This window comes from Saccopteryx leptura, chromosome 3 (assembly GCF_036850995.1).
Source record: "Saccopteryx leptura isolate mSacLep1 chromosome 3, mSacLep1_pri_phased_curated, whole genome shotgun sequence".
Taxonomy (NCBI): Eukaryota; Metazoa; Chordata; class Mammalia; order Chiroptera; family Emballonuridae; genus Saccopteryx; species Saccopteryx leptura.
The window spans coordinates 83,394,884-83,413,811 of NC_089505.1; the positions used below are offsets into that span (position 1 = coordinate 83,394,884).

General features: G+C 47.1%; 1 protein-coding gene across 1 annotated transcript in view; it reads right to left on the reverse strand.

Annotated features, from left to right (window-relative positions):
* Positions 1–18,707, reverse strand: part of ZNF329 (zinc finger protein 329) — a 323,877-nt gene extending 305,170 nt beyond the window's left edge. The window contains exon 1 of the mRNA XM_066374661.1: positions 18,683–18,707. The gene's annotated coding sequence lies outside the window, so the exon portion shown is untranslated. The remainder of the gene's footprint in view (positions 1–18,682) is intronic.
* Between the last annotated feature and the right edge of the window lie 221 nt (positions 18,708–18,928).

Below are 18,928 nucleotides of genomic sequence, written 5' to 3' on the forward strand. Positions count from 1 at the left end.
TTCTGTCTCTGTCACCAAAAAAAACAAAAAAAAACTTTTTTAAAAAAATTATTATTTTATTTATTTATTTTAGAGAGGACAGTGAAGTGGGGGAGGAGCAGGAGGTATCAACTCCCATAAGTGCCTTGTCCAGGCAAGCCCAGGTTTTGGTACCAGCAACCTCAGCATTCCAGGTTGGCGCCCTATTCACTGTGCTACCACAGGTCAGGCATTTTTGTGTTTTTTTTTTTTTAATGGGTGTTGTTTTATTTTATTTTTTTAAGGTTTATTTTATTTTATTTTTTATTTATTCATTTTTATTAGAGAGAGAAGGGGGAAAGAGAGAGAGGGAGAGATAGAGAGAGAACAGGGGGAGGAGCAGGAAGCATCAACTCCCATATGTGCCTTGACCAGGCAAGCCCAGGGTTTTGAAACGGCGACCTCAGCATTCCAGGTCGACGCTTTATCCACTGCGTCACCACAGGTCAGGCAATGGGTGTTGTTTTAAGGTACTGAGTTTGTGGTCACTAGTTAAGCAACAGAAAAAAAAAAAAAAAGAAGCAACAGAAAACAAATACAGTTGCCAGAGAGTCAGGGCCTCTAGAGTAAGTGTCTGATAAACGCCACTGTTTCCATTGGATTAATACCTTCCCATTGCCTCTCTTCATATCAAATGCTTCATTTTTGCCTTTCTAGCACTAATCAGGCAACTCATTCTCCCATCCTACAAGGTCCTACAATCAGGGGTATTTGGAGGCCATGGGGAAACCAACCACCCACCATATGGCTGGAATAGGATCAGGGCAGGTGGAATGACATGTGTGAGTTCTCTGAACAGAAAGGGTGTGGGAGAGGAGGGAGAAACCAAGACCATGATTCCACTCAGACCTTAAGAAAACATGTTTTTCTTTTCTCTCCAAAGGCCTTTGTCAAAGTAGTTATGGGGCATTTGGGGGAATAGTGTAGTCCAGGACACATTTAATAAGCCATGGAAGGATTGATGTGGCCTGCAAATATTGGCAGACTGGGACAGTTTTGTTTTTGTTTGTTTTTTTAATAGAAGCAAGAGAATCAAAGAGAGGGATAGATAGGGAAAGACAGGAAGGGAGAAAGATGAGAAGCATCAATTCTTCGATGCAGCACCTTAGTTGTTCATTGATTGCTTTCTCATATGATGGGGGAGGGGGAGGGACTAGAGCAGACTAAGTGACCCCTTGTGTCCCAGTAGAGCCCAAGCTCTACATCAATCAGGCGTCCCTGATTTGACTTCCCCATGCAGTGGGACACTGCTGCTTATCAGCATGGCTGACAGCCTCTTCGAGATTACTCTTGAGGCGTCTATGAGGATTCTATTTATCAGTGCCGATATGAATAGCCACTGGAGGAAAAACACAACGGACACACAAGTTAGTTACAAGAATCACACAGGCGATTTATTACTTACAAATCCTTTTGGCGTGCTTGGGTACAGCTTAAGGGGGCCACATAGGCGTGTTCCTCTTGGCTGTCTTTGGTTAGAGCTCAGAGTGGTGTGGAGACAGCCCAGGTTCACATTGGAGTCTGGGCGGCTACTGCAGCAGGGGGGCCCCTTAGCTTTAGTACCTTTTCTGGCCAACGCCTTCTAACAGGTGTCAATCTACAGAATTATCACCTCAAACCACCATTTTGAGAGTTCCTCCTAGGGACCCTTTTCATGTTAATCTACTGAAATGTCACATCAAGCCACTTTTAAAATGTTCCTAGGAAAGCTTCTTGTTTATGTTAACTCACAGAGTTATGACATCAAGCCACTTCTTATCTATGTATAACTTCACACACACACTAACTGGGCCCTGCTCGAAAGTCAGAGTCTGTTTACCATATCTGTGCACACTATATTAATTCCTATCCAGTCAGCATAACTTTATTTCCTTAATTAATTTTAATATATCTTAATTACTTTTATATATCTTCCATATTTTTTTATATTTCTATATATTTAATTACTATAACATTATATTACTACAACACCTTACTGAAGCCAGCAACCTTGGGCTTCAAGCCGAGGCCATGGGGTCAATTCTATGATCCCATGCTCAAGCTGGCGACCTCAGGGTTTCAAACCTGGGTCCGCTGCTCTATCCACTGTGCCACCGCCTGGTCAGGCCAGGCTAGGTCAGTCTTCCAGGCAGCGGGGTTGAGAAGGAGCACGGGAGAAAGCTGATCATCAAGGTTAGAACCTGGGAGGTCCCAAGGATCACAGACACAGAAATGAACATTAGAAATTGAGCTCCAGGCCCTGGCCAGTTAGTTCAGTCAGTTAAAAACGTTATCCCAGGCCCTGGCCGGTTGGCTCAGTGGTAGAGTGTCAGCCTGGCGTGCAGGAGTCCCGGGTTCGATTCCCGGCCAGGGCACACCAGAGAAGCGCCCATCTACTTCTCCACCCCTCCCCCTCTCCTTCCTCTCTGTCTCCCTCTTCCCCTCCCACAGCCCAGGCTCCATTGGAGTAAAGTTGGCCCGGGCGCTGAGGATGGCTCTGTGGCCTCTGCCTCAGGCACTAGAATGGCTCTGATTGTGGCAAGAGGAACGCCCTAAGATGGGCAGAGCAACGCCCCCTGGTGGGCGTGCCGGGTGGATCCCAGTCGGGCGCATGCGGGAGTCTGTCTGACTGCCTCCCCGTTTCTGGCTTCAGAAAAATACAAAACACCCCCCCAAAAAAAAAAACACCCCACGTTATCCCAGAATGATAAGTTTGCAGATTCGATCTCCTGGTCAGGGCACACATGGAAACCAACCGATGGATGTGTGACTGAGTGGAACAACAAATGAATGCTTCCCTTCCCCTTCCTCTATCCCTCCCTTTTTCTCTCAGTGTCTCTCTTAAAAAAAAGACAAAGAGGCCCTGGCTGGTTGGCTCAGCGGTAGAACGTCGGCCTGGCGTGCGGGGGACCCGGGTTCGATTCCCGGCCAGGGCACATAGGAGAAGCGCCCATTTGCTTCTTCACCCCCTCCCCTCCTTCCTCTCTGTCTCTCTCTTCTCCTCCCGCAGCCAAGGCTCCATTGGAGCAAAGACGGCCCCGGGCGTTGGGGATGGCTCCTTGGCCTCTGCCCCAGGCGCTAGAGTGGCTCTGGTCGCGGCAGAGTGAGGCCCCGGAGGGGCAGAGCATCGCCCCCTGGTGGGCAGAGCATCGCCCCTGGTGGGCGTGCCGGGTGGATCCCGGTCAGGCGCATGCGGGAGTCTGTCTGACTGTCTCTCCCCATTTCCAGCTTCAGAAAAATACAAAAAAAAAAGAAAAAAGACAAATTGAGGGGCCTAGCTGGTTGGTTCAATGGTAGAGCATTGGCCTGGTGAGTGGATGTCCTAGGTTTAATTCCTGGTTAGGGCACACAGGAGAGGCAACCATCTGCTTCTCCACCCCTCCCACTCCCCTCTCTCTCTCTTCCCCTCCTGCAGCCATGGCTCAATTCCAGAGATCATCCTGGTCGGCCACTGAGGGTGGCTTCTTAGAAACTCTGCCTTTAAGGCCAGGGGCCACTGCCATGGCCATGCAGGTTCCCATTCAATTCAGGCAGATGGTAAAGGAAATGTGGAGCCAGAAAACTATGGGCCATTTCATTTAGTAAAGTCTTGTAATGGTGACTGACCTGGCGGTTGCACAGTGACTAGAACATCAGACTGGGACATGGAGGACCCAGGCTCGAAAACCTGAGGTCGCCAGCTTGAGTACAGGATCATAGATATGACCCCATGGTCACTGGCTTGAGCCCAAGGTCGCTGGCTTGAGCAGGGGGTCACTGGTCAAGGCACATATGAGAAAGCAATCAATGAACAACTAAAGTGCCACAATGAAGAATTGAGCTTTTTATCTCTCTTCCTTCCTGCCTGTCACTGTCTGTCCCTCTATCTCTCTTTCTCTAGCAAAAAAAAAAAGGAATCAGTGAGTGTACAACTAAATGGAATATGATAGATACATGAATTTACCAGGAATTCCAAACTGCCCTCTTGATGTTCTGCTTATCTGTCAGACCTCACCCTTACTTACTGGACTATCGCCCCTGAGGCAGAGGAAATTGAAGAAGCTGGCAAGCCACCCCAGGAAGAAGCATTCCGGACATACCAGGACTTTTGATTCAATACCCACTTGCTCGAGATTCTCCCTTACCCTATAAAATTTGTCTCCCTAGCTTGTACTGGTGCTCTTCTCCCTGGAGAAGTGCCCGGCAGGGTTTCTTTCTTCCTTTCAATAAAGCCTGTTACTCTGGTCTTTTTAGACTCCCATGGATTCCAATAGAACAAATAGATGGAAAAGCAAATTCATGCTTTTCTCTCTCCCTCTCTTTTTTCTCTCTCTCTCCCTTTCTCTCCCTACCCCTAGTCTTACAAATCAATGGGGAAAATGTTTTTAATGTATTTTATTAATTTTAGAAAGGGGAAGGAAAAGAGAGACAGAAACATTGATCTGTTCCTGTATCTGCCCTGACCAGGGATTGAACCAGCAATCTACCTCTGTGCTTTGGGATGTGAACAAAAAAGGGGCCACATGCTGAACCACACAAGCTCAAAGGAAAGTGTTGGGCAGATAAAATGTATTATGCTCACTTTGTTAAAGAGGCCGTTGCCCAGGTGATATTAATGTGTGTTGAGAATCCTTGTAGCCTGGGGCTTGGTTTTGGGATTAAGTCTTTCCCACCCATTTTTGATGTGGGGTGGTACAATCCAATCATGCCTCAGAGAAGTGACTTTGTATTAGAGACTTCCCTATTTTGTATATTGGATTAAGGGTTTGGATTTCTACACTATAAAATGGGGACAGAGCGGGAGTTTGTGCTCTTGGTTCCTGAGATTATCATTAGAGGAGAGAGCAGAGCAGAGAGCGGAAGGAGGCCACGTGGAGTAGGCCAGGAGAAGCAGCCAAGATGGCGGAGTGCTGAGTGAGATGCCAGTTTGTACAGAGTTTGTATCTGGGATAAGGAAGGAGATGGGGAACTGAGGAGAATAAGGCTGGTGAGCTAGAAACCTTTGATTCTAGGAAACTCGGATAAGTCAGTGGCTTTGTGAGCACTGAATGTGATTGGGTTTTGGAGCCCAGTGTGTATTTTTACTTGCCCGCCGGGTGCAAGCTAGGATTAAAGACTATGGCCCACCAGTTTGTGGCTCCGTTGTTTCTTTACCGACTGTCCGAATCCAATGCGAACCTGCATGTGAATGGCCATGATGGTGGCTCCTGGCTTTACAGAAAGCGTGTATCATGTCCTTACAGACTCTGGGACCTAAAGTAAGCACACAAGATGGTCTGAAATAAAAACTTTTTTTTTTTTTTTTTTTACAGGGACAGAGAGAGAGAGTCAGATAGGTACAGACAGACAGGAACAGGGAGAGATGAGAACCATTAATCATCAGTTTTTCGTTGTGTTGGGCAGATAAAATGTATTATGCTCACTTTGTTAAAGATGACACTGCCCACGTGAGGCCATCGCCCAGGTGATATTAATGTGTGTTGGGGATCGTTGCAGCCTGGGGCTTGGTTTTGGGATTAAGCCTTTCCCACCCTTTTTGATGTGGGGTGGTACAATCCAATCATGCCTCAGAGAAGTGACTTTGTATTAGAGACTTCCCTATTTTGTATATTGGATTAAAGGTTGTGAAGCTATACTATAAAATGGGGGCAGAACGGGAGCTGGGGCTCTTGGTTCCTGAGATTATCATTAGAAGAGAGAGCAGAGGAGAGCAGAGAAAGGCCACGTGGAGGAGACCAGGAGAAGCAGCCAAGCTGGCGGAGTGCTGAGTGAGATGCCAGTTTGTGCAGAGTTTGTATCTGGGATAAGGAAGGAGATGGGGAACTGAGGATGTTGGGCAGATAAAATGTATTATGCTCACTTTGTTAAAGAGGCCGTTGCCCAGGTGGTATTAATGTGTGTTGGGGTGGGCTAAAGGCAGGCAGAATCCTTGTAGCCTGGGGCTTGGTTTTGGGATTAAGCCTTTCCTACCCTTTTTGGTGTAAGGTGGTACAATCCTATCATGCCTCAGAGAAGTGACTTTGTATTAGAGACTTCCCTATTATGTATATTGGATTAAGGGTTTGGATTTCTACACTATAAAATGGGGATGGAACGAGAGTTTGCGCTCTTGGTTCCTGAGGTTAGCATGAGAGAGCAGAGAAAGTAGAGCCAGCAGCGGAAGGAGGCCACGTGGAGTAGGCCAGGAGAAGCAGCCAAGATGGCGGAGTACTGAGTGAGATGCCAGTCTGTGTAGAGTTTGTATCTGGGATAAGGAAGGAGATGGGGAACTGAGGAGAATAAGGTTGGTGAGCTAGAAACCTTTGATTCTAGGAAACTCGGATAAGTCAGTGGCTTTGTGAGCACTGAGTGTGAGTGGGTTTTGGAGCCCAGTGTGTATTTTTACTTGCCCGCCGGGTGCAAGGTAGGATTAAAGGTTATGGCCCACCAGTTTTTGGCTCCATGGTTTCTTTACCGACTGTCCGAATCCAATGCGAACCTGCATGTGAATGGCCATGATGGCGGCTCCTGGCTTTACAGAGGAGAATAAGGCTGGTGAGCTAGAAACCTTTGATTCTAGGAAACTCGGATAAGTCAGTGGCTTTGTGAGCACTGAATGTGATTGGGTTTTGGAGCCCAGTGTGTATTTTTACTTGCCCGCCAGGTGCAAGCTAGAATTAAAGAAAATGGCCTATCAGTTTTTGGCTCCATTGTTTCTTTACCGACTGTCCGAATCCAATGCGAACCTGCATGGGCCAGGCGGCTGCTGTGATAGTGGCCCTGGCCGTGCCTCCTGGCTTTACACGTTGCAACACCTTAGTTGTTCATTGATTGCTTTCTCATATGTGTCTTGACCGCAGGCCTTCAGCAGACTGAGAAACCCCTTGCTTGAGCCAGTGACCTTGGGTCCAAGTTGGTGAGCTTTTTGCTCAAACCAGATGAGCCCACGCTCAAGCTGGCAAGCTCGGGGTCTCAAATCTGGGTCCTTCCACATCCCAGTCCAACGCTCTATCCACTGTGCCACTGCCTGGTCAGGCTGAAATAAAAACTTTTAAACTAAAAGCAGTTTATAGTGGGTAGTCATGTCCTAGAGTTATTCTCTATCTGAATAAAGGTCAGTGTTTGCTTTGAAGCCCATCTCTTGCCTTTTGTATCTGCAATAATGTGCCTGATAACATACCTTTGATATCTAGGGTTAATCTCATTCTGCTCCCTCAGGGCAAGCATCCCACCAGAGCAGGAACCAATAAACCCTTTCACTGTTATTATCATGTTAATTATTTTACATGATTACAGTCTTTTGCCTCCCTCTGTAACAGAAGTTTTCCTGTATACATTTTAGCTTTGTTATCCAATCCCAGGGATCCCCACCCCTTTGCTTTCTCCCGCCTCCCTAATCTAGCAGCAATCAATTTCATGTAACTCCCTTGCATCTTTCTCTTTGATTCTGCTGTATAAAATGCATGGTGAGACCTGACCAGACAGTTGTGCAGTGGATAGAACATCGGAATGGGATGCAGAAGACCCAGGTTCGAAACCCTGAGGTCGCCAGCTTGAGTGCAGGCTCATCTGGTTTGAATAAGGTTCACCAGCTTGAGGCCATGATCGCTGGCTCAAGCAAGGTGTCACTTGGTCTGCTGGAGCGCCCCCCCCTCCCATCAAGGCACATATGAGAAAGCAATCAATGAACAACTAAGGTACCGCAACAAAGAATTGATGCTTCTCATCTCTTGCCCTTCCTGTCTGTCTGTCCCTCTCTCTGTCTTTGTCACTGTTGGGCAGATAAAATATATTATGCTCACTTTGTTAAAGATGGTGCTGCCCACGTGGAAGCCCTTTGCCCAGGTGATATTAATGTGTGTTGGGGGCGGGCTGTGGGCAGGCAGGATCCTTGTAGCCTGGGCCTTGGTTTTAGGACTAAGCCTTTCCCACCCTTTTTGATGTGTGGTGTTGCAATCCCATCATGCCTCAGATAAGTGACTTTGTATTAGAGATTTCCCTATTTTGTATATTGGATTAAAGGTTTTGATTTCTGCACTATAAAGTGGGGCGGACTGGGAGCTTGCTCTCTTGGTTCCTGAGATTAGCATTAGAGAAGAGAGCAGAGAAGGCCATGTGTTGGAGACCAGGAGAAGCAGCCAAGATGGTGGAGTGCTGAGGGAGAAGCCAGTTTGTGCCGAGTTTGTACAAGGAGAAGGAGATGGTGAACAGAGGTGAATAAGTCTGGTGAGCTAGAAACCTTTGATTCTAGGAAACTCGGATAAGTCAGTAGCTTTGTGAGCACTGAATGAGTGGGTTTTGGAGCCCAGTGTGTCTTTTTATTTGCCCGCTGGGTGAAAACTAGGATCAAACATGATGGTCCACCAGTTCTTGGCTCCGTTTTTTCTTTACCGACTGTCCGAATCCATTCCGAACCTGCATGGGTCGGGCGGCTAAGATGTTGGCCATGGCTACTGGCTTTACAATCACACACACAAAAATAAAGGCCTGACCTGTGGTGGCGCAGTGGATAAAGCGTCAACCTGGAAATGCTGAGGTCACCGGTTCGAAACCATGGGCATGTGTTGGGCAGATAATATGTATTATGCTCACTTTGTTAAAGTGGCGCTGCCCATGTGGAGACCGTCGCCCAGGTGATATTAATGTGTGCTGGGGTGGGCTAAAGGCAGGCAGAATCCTTGTAGCCTGGGGCTTGGTTTTGGGATTAAGCCTTTCCTACCCTTTTTGATATGGGGTGGTACAATCCAATCATGCCTCAGAGAAGCGACTGTATTAGAGACTTCCCTATTTTGTATATTGGATTAAGAGTTTGGATTTCTACACTATAAAATGGGGACGGAGCGGGAGCTTGCGCTCTTGGTTCCTGGGATGACTAGCATGAGAGAGCAGAGGGAGCAGAGCAGAGAGCAGAGAAAGGCCACGTGGAGGAGGCCAGGAGAAGCAGCCAAGATGGCGGAGTGCTGAGTGAGATGCCAGTTTGTGCAGTTTGTCGCTGGAGAAGGAAGGAGATGGGGAACTGAGGAGAATAAGGCTGGTGAGCTAGAAACCTTTGATTCTAGGAAACTCGGATAAGTCAGTAGCTTTATGAGCACTGAATGTGAGTGGGTTTTGGAGCCCAGTGTGTGTTTTTACTTGCCCGTCGGGTGCAAGCTAGGATTAAAGATGAAGGCCCATCAGTTCTTGGCTCCGTTGTTTCTTTACCGACTGTCCGAATCCAGTGCGAACCTGCATGGGCTGGGCTACTGTGATAGTGGCCCTGGCCGTGGCTCCTGGCTTTACATTTTTTTTTTTTTTTTTGCTTTTTGGAGAGGTGGAGAGAGAGAGAGAGATAGGGAGAGTGAGAAAGAGGGACAGTGAGAAAGAGGGGGGAGAAGCAGGACACATCTACTCATAGTAGTTGTTTCTGATAGATACGTGAATTCAAAACTGCCCTCTTGATGTTCCGCTTATCTGTCAGACCTCACCCTTACTGGACTATTGACCCTGAGACAGAGGAATTCCAAAAAGCTGAGAAGCTGCCCCAAGGAGGGGCTCTGGACACACCAGGACTTTTGATTCAACACCCACATGCTCGAAGCCCCCCAAGGAGGAGCATTCCGGACATACCAGGACTTTTGCCTCAGTATCCCCTCAGGCTCTCCCAAACACTATATAACTCGCCCCTAGTCTGTAACCAGTGCTCTTCTCCCCCAGGAGAAGTGCCCAGCAGGGTTCCTTTCTTCCTTTCAATAAAGCCTGTTACTCTGGTCTTTCGGACTGCCATGGATTCCAACATTTGGTGCCGAAACCCGGGACAGGGTACTAACTGCCTGGACGATCCCTCTTTGCCGTTCAAACTTACAACCAGGGAAGCAATGGGCAGCAGCAGCTCGTCCGGGGCTTACTCCCTGATTCTGTTTGGACGTGTAATTGTGGGTTGATTGGCCGGCAGTCTAACCCTGTCCTGAACCCCTGCTGGACCAGAAGGTAAGGAGTTTCTCCTTTCCCCTTCCCCGGTTGGCCTCTAAATTTCTCTCTAAAAACACCCCTTTCTGGTCGGACGGTTTTCTCTGATACGCCTCACGTTTTGAGGGGTTTGACTTTCAGTCTCAGTGGACTGCACGGAAGACTAGGCGCCTAGCCAAACCTCTCCACTCTCTCGGACTTCTCGTCCTCAGAGCTCCCTGACAGGTGGTGACGACCTCTATCAGGGACGACTCCCCCACACGGAGATTTTCTTCTCTTGGGACAGTGACAAAAGGCGGGGACGCCCCCTCTTGCTCACCTGTCTCCACTATGGGCTCTTCAGAGTCTAAGCCTTCCGACCAGACACATCTAGGATGTCTCATAAAAAACCTCACCAAACTCGGTCTCTCAGACCTCAAACTGAAGAAATTAATCTTCTTCTGTAACACGGCATGGCCTCAGTACAGACTAGACAATGACTCCCATTGGCCTGAAAACGGGACATCCGATTACAATATCCTAAGACATCTTGACAATTTTGCCACCAGACGGGGAGGGCATCAGAAGTTCCTTATGTGCAGGCTTTCTTCTCCCTTCTCTCCTGTCCTTAATTTCTGTACCTTCTGTTCTACACGCAGGCCGTTTTTGGCCAAAGAAACCTCACCTAAAACCTCTGCTCCTAATCTTTCCTTCTCCGTGGACTCCCAAATTCTCTCCTTCTCCTGCCTGACCCCCGGGGCACCCCTCTCTCGGGACCCCTCTCTAGTCTCTCAGCAAATCTTTTTTGCTGGAGTCTCTTCCCTCCAGCAAGCCTCTTTCCTTCACTAAATCCTGTTTTCTCATTCATCAGTCTCTCTTTCTCCTCCCCTGCTGGCCAGGGGCCTCTCCCTTCTCCACTGTGTTCTTCGTCCCCTCCCCCCTCCTCAGAAGCTGTGGCTCTGGCTGCGGTGCCTGTCTCATCTCTGACCTCTCTTCCCTCCTTACAAACTGCAGTTGTCTCCTCTCTGACCCCTCCTCCTTCCTTACAAACTGTGACTGTGCCTCTTTCCTCCTTGCCCTCTCCTCTCTCCTCAGAGCTCTAAATCCTTTTGACTCCTCTGACCATGTGGCACCACACCAATACTTTAACCTCCTTCTCTCCTCCTGCAGATTCTGACTTTCCTTCTTTCCATCCAGCTGCTCACACTGTCCATCCATCTGCCTTCTCTCTTCCTCCCCTCTATGCTGGCAACTTCCTGCCATCTCGAAAAACTTAAAAAGCAGAATTATATTAAGCTATATGAGTAAGTAATCCGTCTTGTCTCTTTGTCTGTCAGAAAATATCTCTACTATAATTTGAATTGAAACAAGTAAAGCGCGCTCATTTAAATTCCTTAATTCATAACTTTTATGTCAAGTCTTTGTTTAATGTGTAACTGTCTGTTTCTAAGGCCTTAAACCAGTAATTACCCACCTCATAAACCAGGTTTTCTCATCCCCACGGAATCTTCCTGAAATACCCCCATCTTTCCTGTTCGAAAACCTTCAGGAGTTTTTCACCTCGTACAAGTCTTACACCTAGTCAATGAGGCAGCAATTCCCCTCCATCCAGTAGTCCCTAATCTCTGTAAATTACTGTCACACATTTTCTCAAACACCACTCACTTCATGGTCCTAGACCTCAAGAATGCCTTCTTTACCATTCCTCTCTTACTTTCTGTTTGCCTTTACCCAGACACTAATGCAGCCCAGCAGTTTACCTGGATTGTCTTACCCCAGGGGATCAGAAACAGCCCACACCTGTTTTCAGCAGGCACTAGCTCAGGATTTAGCAGCACGCAATCTCAAAACTAGTACTCTCTTACAATATGTAGATAACCTACTCCTCTGCAGCCCCTCCCTGCCTGCCTCAAGGAGACTCACCACCTCCCTTCTTAACTTCCTCGCTATGAAGTGTTATCCTGTCTTCTCTGCTAAGGCTCAACTTTATTCTCAATCCCTAGTCTATCTAGGCATTACTTTAACCCCCACCACCTGAAGTCTCACCCTAGATCAAACTCAGACCCTCCAAAGTCTCCAACCACCTACCACCACAGATCAAATCTTTCCTCAGTCTAGCCTGACCTGTAGTGGCGCAGTGGATAAAGCGTCGACCTGGAAATGCTGAGGTTGCCGGTTCAAAACTCTGGGCTTGCCCGGTCAAGGCACATATGGGAGTTGATGCTTCCAGCTCCTCCCCCTTTCTCTCTCTCTGTCTCTCCTCTCTCTCTCTCTCTGTCTCTCCCTCTCCTCTCTAAAATGAATAAATAAAATAATTAATTAATTAAAAAAAAAAAGTAAAAATCTTTCCTCAGTCTAATAGGCTTCTTTAAACACTGAATTCCCAATTTTGCTCTCTTAGTCAAGCCCCTCAGTGAGATCTTCTGAGCATGGCTTTTAAGGTCTATAATGACCAAGGATGTAACAGAAAAGGCAAATAAGGCCCAAAAGAAGTCAGGAAATACCAGCTTTTGGCTCCAGCACCCTAAGGGGTTTCATAGCATTCTATCAAGGCCCTGCTCCAGAGTGGAAAGAAAGGTCATTGAACTGAAGCCTGCCAGGCTTCCCGGCCCCACCGATGACACACCTGTGCTGTGGAAAGAGGGACACGAGAAGGTAAGCTGCCCACTTTCTCCATGGAGGGAGGGTTCAGTCTCTTCTAGCCCTGCTCCAGCTACCTGTGACCTGACCTTGCCCAGAGTGCTGGGAATTGCCACTGAAGGCCCAAGGACATCGTTCACGAGCCTAAGGTATTTCTTCCAAGTAGCAGATAAACAGATCTCATTTCTTGTAAACACAAGGGCCATCTACTATGCCTTGCCTGAATATTTAAGTTTTATTTATCCCTCAAAGATCTCTACTGTGGGTATTGACAGTCTGATTTTATTGCTTTATTTAATGTTTAGTATCTCCTTTGTTCCTCTTATCTCAATGCCCCATGCCTATTATAGGCTGGGACCTGCTGGTAATTCCAGCTAGAAGCAGTGGTCACTAGGACTTAAACTCTAACTGCAAAGTGTAGAAATGTAACACCCTTTCCCTAAGTACTTGCAGGTTTTATAGGTCACTCAGCAAACTGTTCAAGGACTGTCCAAGAGGCACTTCCAACATTACATCACTCAAGGACTGACTTTCACATGGACAGGTCCACACACCATGATCCTGACAACTCCCACTGCTGCTAAAATAGAAAAATGGCATGCTTTACTCCAACCACAAACCTGAAGCTGGTTGGTCAACGTATGGAAAATATATGAAAAAACTAAGGACTCTTTCAGTCAGGCTTTGGGAAAAGGGAAACTAGGATAAAAAGAAAGTCAACTTGATTGTCACTAGAGGTGAAAAAATTTTAAATCAAGAGTTCTGACTAGAAAGGAATTGTATGGTTTTGATAATAGAAGGTATAAGATATGGAAATACTTTTGAAAGAAAAAGGAAAAGCAAATTGTTATGAAGGCCAGTTATTTCTGGATAAGAAAGTGCATGAAAGTTGAAGGTTTATGTAAGTTGTAGAAGGTTTGTGCAGGTTGTAGGAGATTTGTACCGAGAAAAAAGAATTTGTACAGTCAGAAAACTGGTTTTCAAAGAATGTTTATTCAGTCACCCTAGCTAACAATAATCTACCCTACCCACTTATTAGGACAACTCTTTCTCCACCCTGACCATCTGGAGCTCAGAAACAGAGAAACAAAACCGACCCCTTGTCCTTCTATTCTCTATTCACTTCTCAGCCTGCCTCACCAAATCAGGAACTTTCTACTTGTGTGGGACCAACACCTATCTGCGTCTCCATACTAATTAGACAAAAAGCTGTACCCTAATCTATCTCACCCTAAATATCAACCTAATTCCATCCCATGAGCCTCTTCCAGTTCCTAATACACTATCCATCAATGTAAGGACCAATTGAGCTATACAGGTAATTTCTCTTCTTATTGCTTTAGAAATCTCTATAAAAGTAGATCTAGGGACAAGGGGACTAGCCACACTGCCCTGTCTTATTCCTATTTACTCTCTCTCTCTCTCTCTCTCTCTCTCTCTCTCTCTCTGAAGCCCAGCGAATTCGTAAACATGGAATCAGTGGTTTCACACAAACTGGGCGTCTTGACTATTACCTTTTATTGCTCCACTCACTCTCCTATTTATTTTTCTAACTTTTAGACCCTGCCTCTTATGTTTGTTCGCTAGTTTCTTACAGAACTGCATGCAGACCTTTGCCAATCAAACAACTGGAAAATCTACCTAACCCTACACATCAACCCTGAAACCTGCCCTCATGAAACAGAAAAATCTGAAACCCTATATCAGCAAACCTCCTAAGTTCTATCTTTCAACCTCTACAGGTCCCCTAACACTAAAGCTCTCCTGTATTCCTGAAGAACTAGGAGAATAAATATTAACACCTCTTAACGCTTCTCAGTCTTTTTCCCTTCACATAGTAAGGGGACAAGATCACTGGGTCTTCTTGGAGCCTACAAACGGACATGAAACATTTCTTTTAACTCAAGCTAACTACTCTCTCCAGGGCTGCCAGGAAAAAATATCTCTGACTTTACCATGGAAGAATTTTCACACACACCCCCCTATACAACCCTCCTTATCTCTGCATTGCTAATCTCCAAATACCTGCCTCTTTCTTTATTAAGTTCCTACAGGCCGGGATGAGAGAAATCTCTAGGATTACCTACAATCAAATGCTCCTACACTCCTATTCCCCAGTACCCCAAGGAGAACTTCACGAGGGAAATATCAAATAGGTAGGGTTGACAGCAGGAAGAAGCCGCCCCTCAGCCCGAGAAGTTCCCTCCTGAATGTTCTCCAAACCCTCTTCCTTTTTAACCACACATATTCAATCCTTCTAAAAAACTTACACCAACAAGTTTCCTGTCTCTTAAAATCTCCACATGTCCTCTCATTCGAGAGGAACCAGACCAGCATGTCTCATGAGGCTCATCCAGAGACCATGGATCACCATGTCACTCTGTCCACTCGGCACTCGCAGCAGGCAACTGACAATTATTACCTCGCAAAATTTTTTACTTCCTCACTCAGGTTTTCAGAGACATCGCCTGGTTCAGACCTCACAGCATGGAAATTGACAACCTTCTGAACTGGATGGGGGTCTTCGCTTGGCAAGGTTCCCTTCTCGAGTTCTCTCCAGAAGAAGAAATAATTTTCCAATTTTTTCTCCTCTTTCTCCTCATCACCCCTCACCATATATTATAAAATTAATAACTGCCTTTCTTTTATATGTAACCACAGAGTCGAGAAATGATAGATACGTGAATTCCAAACTGCCCTCTTGATGTTCCGCTTATCTGTCAGACCTCACCCTTACTGGACTATTGACCCTGAGACAGAGGAATTCCAAAAAGCTGAGAAGCCACCCCAAGGAGGGGCTCTGGACACACCAGGACTTTTGATTCAACACCCACATGCTCGAAGCCCCCCAAGGAGGAGCATTCCGGACATACCAGGACTTTTGCCTCAGTATCCCCTCAGGCTCTCCCAAACACTATATAACTTGCCCCTAGTCTGTAACTGGTGCTCTTCTCCCCCAGGAGAAGTGCCCGGCAGGGTTCCTTTCTTCCTTTCAATAAAGCCTGTTACTCTGGTCTTTCGGACTCCCATGGATTCCAACAGTTTCCTGTATGGGCCTTGACTAGGCAATCCTAGGTATTCAAACCAGCAACCTCAGCATTCTAGGTGATTGCTTTATCCACTGCACCACCACCGGTCAGGCAATTTTTTTTTTGTTCTTTAATTTATTCATTTTAGAGAGGAGAGGGAGAGACAGAGAGAGAGAGAGGAGAGACAGAGAGAGAGAAGGGGGGGAGGAGCTGGAAGCATCAACTCCCATATGTGCCTTGACCAGGCAAGCCCAGGGTTTCGAACCGGCGACCTCAGCATTTCCAGGTCGACGCTTTATCCACTGCACCACCACAGGTCAGGCAGGCAATTTTTTTTATTGTTAAAAAAACCCAAGAAGCCCTGGCTGGTTGGCTCAACGGTAGAGCGTCGGCCTGGCATGCGGGGGACCCGGGTTCGATTCCCGGCCAGGGCACATAGGAGAAGCACCAGTTGCTTCTCCACCCCCCCCCTCCTTCCTCTCTGTCTCTCTCTTCCCCTCCCGCAGCCAAGGCTCCATTGGAGCAAAGATGGCCCAGGCGCTGGGGATGGCTCCTTGGCCTCTGTCCCAGGCGCTAGAGTGGCTCTGGTCGTGGCAGAGCGACGCCCCGGAGGGGTAGAGCGTCGCCCCCTGGTGGGCAGAGCTTCGCCCCTGGTGGGCGTGCCGGGTGGATCCCGGTCGGGCGCATGCGGGAGTCTGTCTGACTGTCTCTCCCTGTTTCCAGCTTCAGAAAAATACAAAACAAAACAAAACCCCAAGAACCTTACCAGTGGTGGTGTAGTGGGTAGAGCATTGACCTGGGACACTGAGGTTCCAGGTTCTAAACCCAGGATCTCCCACTTGAGCGCAGGCTCACCAGCTTGAGTGTGGGGTCGTTGACCTCTACCTTATAGTTTGCATTGGATATGAGGTACAGGCAGTAAACTAGCAAAGTCATTATAGCCTAAGGCTTAGTTTTAAGATTAAGTCTTTCTCATCCTTCTAATACTAAGGTCTTCTCAAAACTAAGCTTTTCCCCACACCCTTAACTGTTGTATGATGTGGGGTGGTGCACTCTTATGAAGAATCCCATTTATGCCTAAAATAAGTGGTTTTGTATCAGAGACTCCCTTATTTGTATATTGGCTTAAAGGTTTTAATTTTCTACACTATAAAATAAAGCAGACTGGGGGCTCTTGCTCTCTCTTGGTCTCTCTCTCTCTCTCTCTCTCTCTCTCTCTCTCTCTCTCTCGGTTCCTGCCATCAGCATTGAAGAGGCCTCCCTGATCCCTTCCCCAGAAACCTGCTTTTCCCTTGGCTTTTCTTGTGGCTTGCCTGTCTTGGTTAATGTTGGGCAGATAAAATATATTATGCTCACTTTGTTAAAGATGGCACTGCCCACATGGAGGCCGTTGCCCAGGTGATATTAATGTGTGTCTCTGTGGGCAGGCAGGATCTTTGTAGCCTGGGGCTTGGTTTTGGGATTAAGCCTTTCCCACCCCTTTTGATGTGGGGTGGTACAATCCCATCATGTCTCTGATAAGTGACTTTGTATTAGAGACTTCCCTATTTTGTATATTGGATTAAAGGTTTTGATTTCTACACTATAAAATGGAGGCAGAACGGGAGCTTACTCTCTTGGTTCCTGAGATTATCATTAGAGGAGAGAGCAGAGAGGAGAGCAGAGAAAGGCCACGTGGAGGAGGCCAGGAGAAGCAGCCAAGATGGCGGAGTGTTGAGTGAGAAGCCAGTTAGTGCAGAGTTTGTGCAGGGAGAAGGAAGGAGATGGGGAACAGAGGTGAATAAGTCTGGTGAGCTAGAAACCTTTGATTCTAGGAAACTCAGATAAGTCAGTAGCTTTGTGAGCACTGAATGTGAGTGGGTTTTGGAGCCCAGTGTGTGTTTTTACTTGCCCGCCAGGTGCAAGCTAGAATTAAAGATGACAGCCCATCAGTTTTTGGCTTCGTTGTTTCTTTACCGACTGTCCGAATCCAATGCGAATCTGCATGGGCCAGGCTGCTGTGATGGTGGCCTTGGCTGCAGGCTTTACAGTGAGACACCAGTAAACAGAATGGCCCACCATCGTCCATCATTTCTTTACCGTATGTCTGAATTCAGTGAGAACCTGCATGTAAATGGCCACGATGGTGGCCCCTGACCATACAATAACTAAAGTGAATGTAAAGCCAGTAGCCACGGCTACCATCACAGCCATCTGGCCCATGCAGGTTCGCATTGGATTTGTGATAGATGTATGAATTTACCAGAACTTCCAACTGCCCTTTTGTTGTTCCACCTGGCTGCCTGATCTCACCCTTACTTACTGAATAATCACCCCTGAGGCAGAAGAGTTACAGAAAGCTGATCGACCGCCCAAGATGGAGCATTCCAGAAAGCTGAAATCTTAAAACCATAAAAGGGAACATACCAGAACTTTTGACTCAGTACCCCCTCAGGCTCTCCCAAATGCTATAAAATTCACCCCTAGTCTGTAACTGGTGCTCTTCTCCCTGGGAGAAGTGCCTGGCAGGGTTCCTTTCTTCCTTTCAATAAAGCCTGTTACTCTGGTCTTTCGGACTCCCATGGATTCCAACATTTGGTGCCAAAAACTGGGACAGGGTACTAACTGCCGGGATATCCCTCTTTGCTGTTCAAACTTACAACCAGGGAAGCAATGGGCAATGGCAGCTCGTCCCGGGCTTACTCCCTAATTCTATTTGGACGTGTAATTGTAGGTTGATTGGTCGGTGATCTGTCCCTGTCCTGAACCCCTGCCAGATCAGATGGTAAGGAGTTTTCTCCCTTCCTCTTCCCCAGTTGGCCTCCAAATTTCTCTCTAAAAACACCCCTTCCTGGTCAGATGGTTTTCTTTGACAAGCCTCAGCTTTTGAGGGGTTTGACTTTCAGTCTCAGTAGACTGCACAGAAGACTAAGCGCCTGGCCAAACCTCTCCACTCTCTCTCTCGAAAATCCCTGACAGGTGGTGATGACCTCTATCAGGAACAACTCCCCCACACAGAGATTTTGTCCTCTTGGGACAGTGACAAAAGGTGGGGACAGCCCCTCTTGCTCACCTGTCTCCACGCTCTTCATAGTCTAAACCTTCCGACCAGCCTCCTCTAGGATGTCTCATAAAAAACCACACTAAGGCCTGACCTGTGGTGGTGCAGTGGATAAAGCGTCGACCTGGAATGCTGAGGTCCCCAGTTCGAAACCTGCACTTGTCTGGTCAAGGCACATATGGGGGTTGATGCTTCCTGCTCCTCCCCCGTTTCTCTCTCTCTCTCTCTCTCTCCTCTCTAAAATGAATAAAAATAAAAATAAAAAAAACCACACTAAGTTGGGCCTCTCTGACCTTAAGCCAAAAAGAACTCATTTTCTTCTGTAACACAACGTGGCCCC